The sequence below is a fragment of the Balaenoptera musculus genome, chromosome 10 (assembly GCF_009873245.2).
Source record: "Balaenoptera musculus isolate JJ_BM4_2016_0621 chromosome 10, mBalMus1.pri.v3, whole genome shotgun sequence".
NCBI lineage: Eukaryota > Metazoa > Chordata > Mammalia > Artiodactyla > Balaenopteridae > Balaenoptera > Balaenoptera musculus.
Genome location: NC_045794.1, coordinates 27,846,952 through 27,852,951, shown reverse-complemented (window position 1 = coordinate 27,852,951; position 6,000 = coordinate 27,846,952).

The window sequence follows — 6,000 nt, the reverse complement described above, 5'->3', positions numbered from 1 at the left end:
TCCACATTATTGTACAGTATCCACTTTTCATCACCCATTGCAATTTGTTTTTAAAATGGAGCATTTTCTTTATGTTTAAGTAGAGAATGGCATGTGGAAATACGGTCAAGAAGGTTTTTTTCACTTAACTTACCTGGAAACCAAACATCAAAGGGATTAACATAACCAAGCTGGTGCAAATGATTTTCAACACTTGATTTGGATATTTTGAGTATGTTGGCTATCTCCAGTGTGGTATAATGTTGATTGTTCTCAATTAATATCTCAATTTGATTGCTATCAACTTCAACTGGTCCACCTGACTGTGGAGCAACATCCAGCGAGAAATCGCCAGCATGAAACTTTACAAACCTCTTTTGACACGTTCAGTCAATCACAGCACCTTCTCCATACACTGCACACATCTTTTTTTTTTTTTTTTTTTTTTTTTTCAGTTGTGTTTTTACCTTTCTTGAAATAATAAAGCATAATATGCCGAAAACGTTGCTTTTTTTCTTCCACCTTCAATATTAAAATGGCTATACAAAAATTCACCAATTTTGATGTTTTTTTTAATGCACACTAATATGACAGCTGTCATAATACGATCAACAAAATTGTTTCAAATGAAGTTAAAGACAACTAAGTGCTACTAGAGCCATCTTACAGAAAAACCCGAATGAACCTTTGGCCAACCCAATGCTCCCCATTCCCCTCTCTCCCAGGCCCTGCCAACCACCAGTCTGCTTTCTATCTCTATGGATTTACCTATTCCAGATATTTCATATAAACAGAATCATACAATATGTGACCTTTTGTGTCTGGCTTATTTCACTTAGCATAATGTTTTCAAGGTCTTATCTGTATTGCATCATGTATTGGTACTTCATTCCTATTTATGACTGAATAACATTTCATTGTATGTCTATATCACAATTTGTTTATCCATTCATCTGTTGATAGGCATTTGGGTTATTTCCACCTTTTGGCTAATTTGAATAACACTGCTCTGCAATGAACATGTGTGTATTGATACATTTGTTTGAGTAGCAGTTTTTAATTCTTTTTGGTGTAGTTAAGAGTGGAATTGCTAGATCATATGGTAATTTTATGTTTAACTTTTTGAGGTGCAGCTGTAATACTTCTTGTACCACATCCCTTCTCCTGCCATCAGCCTCCGTTAAGACAGAAAACTAAAGGAATTGGTGAGACTACTTCAATTAAACCAGCAGTTCTCAAACTTTTTGGTCTTCATAACTCTTTACACTCTCAAACATTTTTAAAGAACCCAAAGAGCTTTTGATTGTGTTGGCCATGTCTATCAACATTTATTGTATTAGAAATTAAAACTGAGAATTTTTAAAAATAATGGAGCCATTACATATTAACATAAATATGTCTTAGAAAGATAACTGTATTTTCCAAAATGAAAATATTTGGAGACAAGTGGAATTTTTATATAGTCACAACTAATGTAAGACTGCTGGATTCTCATACCTGCTTCTACATTCAGTCTGTTGTGATAAGTTGTTTTATTGAAGTATAGGAAGAAAATCTAGCTGCACACAGATATGTAGCTGAGAAGGGGTGGTGTGGTTTAATAGCTTTTTCAGATATTTATAGGCATTTTCTTTGATACTACATGAAAACATAAATGGTAGAATCTTAAAGGTTAGTTATGATGTGGAATCCAAAACTATATTAATGAATTTTTCCTAGTTGGTAACATTAAAATCCATTTTTCTATTTAAGCACTTTGAATAGCTCTTTCATCCTTACATGATTTTAACATTATAAATGTTGGTTTACTGAGCTATATCTCTCCTCAAAATGTTGGTACATCAGATTACACAATAACAAAAAAATCATATTTGTTAATATCACCATAAATCTCATTAGAAAAATATGGGAAGCTTTCAAGGTCACAATGGTGGCAGATACATGTTTTCTAAAATTCTAAGTTTTGCTTAAAAGCTTGAATCTTTGCAACAAATACTTGTAGCTGGTATCCTTGAATTGGCAGACTTACTCCACTTATTTTCAAGAAAATACCTGCCAATTACCAAACCTGAATAATTATTTTGTCAATCCACTTCTTACAAGTTGGTGGCAGTTTTCTATGATTTTCCACAGTTTTCTATGATTCTATGACTCCTGCAGTTTTATCATAGAGTCCCCAAGGTTATTTTTTCCTTTTAAAAATATCCATACATTACTAAATTTGAGAAGTGCTGTTACATAAAGGGCAAAACCTACTCTTAATATTCAAGGCCTTTGGAATTTGGACCTCAACAAAATTTCTTGCTTTATGGTTCACTGATCCTTCTTACTTGTGGTTCCCAAACCTAGCTGTTCATCACAATCACCTTGAAAGTTTTTTCAAGCTACAGATTCCAGATGCCACACCTCAGAGATTCTGATTTAATTGGTATTCTAAAAGATTAAATTTTAATTGGAATCTGTATAATTTTTAAAGTTCCCTCTTTGTTTATAATGCCCAACTGGATCTGGGAACATGAGTTGAAGTTACTCTGGTTCAGACTACTTTCCTAGTCAGGCTTCCAACTATCACACTTTTCTGCCTCCAAACATCTGCTGCCCACCTTCTTATACCCTCTGCCCACTTCCCACCTAATCAAATCCTACCCGCCCTCAAGATGTGGCTCAGTTAATACCTAGTCACAGTCTCTACAAATATCCTTCTTGATTGCACCAACTGGAAAGCAATCTCTTACTCTTGGGACTTCAGGAATACTGTTTATCTTTCCAATTTATTTGGCACATCATACTGTACCACCTCCTTTATTGTTGCCTTGAATAACTTTTGACATGCTATTGTTATTTAAATTTTGACATATTTTTGTTTTATCTTCCTATCTACAATAGAAAGGCCTCCAGCACAAGAATGTGCCTTATTCTTTTGAATAACAAGTTCCCAGTTACTGTCTTGCATATTGTTAGCTTTAACACAATCTGTTACTTTGATGGCACATATCAAACATTCTGAAATATGCAAGATAATATTTAACATTCACATAATGCTTTATGATTTATAAAGAATTTTTATATCTGTTATTTCACTTGTCACATTAGCCCTGTTAAATGTGGTATTATTTATTACCCCTATCTTCAAGCCAGAAACTAAGGCTTAGAGAAGTCTAACAATCTGACAAATATTAAATAAGTATAATGTGTCAGAGTATGAAAAATAATCCAGGTTTATCTAATTCCAGAGGCTAAGTTCTGAATTATTATGGTATATTTCTTTATATATCATACACTTACTGGTTATTTTTTTATCCCCTAATTTTTATCTTAAGTATATTACATAAGCAAACAAACATAAAATTGTCATCTTTATTCAGGAACGCATCTGAACTCTTAAAAATGCCATCTCATTTAACTCCCAGGAGCAAAAATAAATGAATCTAAGGAGTCTGGAGGGTGGGGCAAGGGGAAACCCATGAGAGCAAATGAAATCAGCTTTGCTAAGGCGAGGAAGCATGAATTGGACCTTAAAAGATGGTTAGAAATAAACTAGGCAGCCACTGAACATCAGAGAAAATGAGCACCAACAATTTTTAGGGTGTGATAAGAATTTGAGCCTGGCTAGTTCAGAATGTTTGTGCTGGAGAGTTCCATTCTGTGAGATAAAGTCAGCTTGGTACAGTGAGGTTGATGAAAAAGATCTTAGAATGCCATGAAATTAATGCTGTCTTGATCCCTTATGCAACCAATCGTTAATAGGGTCATTTCCTCACTTAAGTGCTTTCCTGATAACATTTTTGAAATTTCACTTGAGTCAACTATTGCCTTGTTATTTAGGGCCCAAAAGCTTAATATTTCTGCTGAAATTTACAACATTGAAATATTAGCAGGGTCAATCAAAACACCCAGCAAATCATTCTGAACCATTTTATCAGAAGCTGTTGCCACAATCACAACTTCAGAAGGACTACTTTCTTACCCCTTCTTCTGTCTCACAGGGCAATCACTAGGATTCCTACGTGACTTTGGTTCTATGGCCAGAATATTTCTTCAAAATGTTTCCTGCTATCTAAGATACAACACTTAAAGCTTAAAAAGAGCAGACCTAGACATGTTCTAAATTTGGACTAGTTTAGTTCAATTCAGTGAAATAAAATTAGTATCAATAAATAAGTCTAGAATCCCATCTTCCATTATAAACCTTTTTTTTTTCAGAAAAACACAAAAACATTTGACCCAACACTTAAACTCTATTAAAGAGTGAAGAACTAAAATTAAAATGTATTTCTATTATGCATTCATTTAACAAATCCCATGAGCTTACTATATATTGGATTCTAAGAACTTCAGATGAATTGGTGAACAAGAAAAACTTTCTGCTTCCATGAATCTTACATTTTAGTAGGGAAATAACACATATGAATACATATACTTCTGTAAATAAGAAAACTATCAGGTCCTGTAAGTGCTTTGTACAGAGTGATAGGATAGGTACTTCAGACTGGTTGGCCAGGAAAATTCTTTCTGGGGAGGAGATATTTAAACAAATCTGAATGACAAGAAGTCAATCCCATGAAAATGTGGGGAAAGCATCTTCCAGGAAGAGGAAAGAACTAAGGCACAAGTGTATTTCATCAAGAAATAAAAAAGGTTACTACCCCCATTGCTCAACCTCACCTGGACAATTTTTAAACTGGGGTCCATTCTTCAGACCTAATAAAAGTGAACAGAACAGAATTGTTTTTGTCTGAATGTTTGTGTCCCCCTAAAATTCATATGTTGAAACCTAATGCCCAATGTGATGGTATTAGGAGGTGAGGTCTCTGGGAGATGCATAGGTCATGGAGGTAGAGTCTTCATGAATGGGATTAGTACTTTTATAAAACAGACCCCAGAGAGATCCTTTCCCTATCTGCCATGTGAGGACACAGTGAAAAGATGCCTTCTGTGATCCGGGAAGTGGGCTCTCACCAATCACTTAATCTACTGGTGTCTTGATCTTGGATTTCTCAGACCCCAGAACTTAAGAAATAGATGTTTATTGTTATTAAGCTACGCAGTTCATGATATTTTGTGTAGCAGCATGCATGGACTACGACAATAGTGGAAAAGCAATGTGAAATAATGGGGTTGGACTAACAATTGTCTACCTTTTCTCATCCACATGTTCTCTTGGTAATTGCTCTTCTTTTGGACTACAGCAATGATATTCCAAGTGAACAGTACACTGTCCTTCTTATTATTGTAAAGGTGTCATGTATTCTTCTTTTATCATTATAAGTAGGAATACCACAATAAAATTATACTACTAATCACTTTTGAGGTTCAAATTCGCATTTTTAATAATTTTTAAAATTATTAATAAGTATATATAAATATAATCCAAGATGACGATCATTGGAGCACCAGTGACATCACTGAGATGATGAAAATACTGGAAGTCCATACACTTTTGAACCAGTAGAGGACCAGCAGGGAATCCTTCACATCGAGTGAAATATGTCTGGATTAACTGCACTTGATTTCTAAGGGTATCCAAGCTTCCTCTGAATAGAGTTTAAACTGCTTTGATGTAACAGGCAGAGAGTTACATGTATCCACTATCTTGGGTAAATCAAGACTGCTTTCCTTTAGATTCATTCCTCCAGCCATCAAAAGGTAATAACAACAATCCTGCCAACCTTCGAGAGATAAGCCAATTCTAAATAATAATGATAATAATAGCAGCTACCATTTATTGAGCAGTAAGTATGTTAGACAGTTTGCAAAGATGGCCACAAAAAACTTTGTGATCACTCCCTAAAGAAGTGGCTCTTTCACTGCCCTTTGAATCTAGGCTGGTCTTGTGACTTGCTTTAACAAACAGACTGTGGTCAAATGACATTGGGCAAGTGTCAGAGCCTAGGCCTACAAGGTCTATTGCCTCTGCTCTTGCTCTCTTAGAATGCTGCTCAAGAACACTCTCTAAAGAAGCCAGAACTAGCCTACTGGAGAACGCGAGGCCACATGGAAAGAGAGGGTCAACCATCCTAG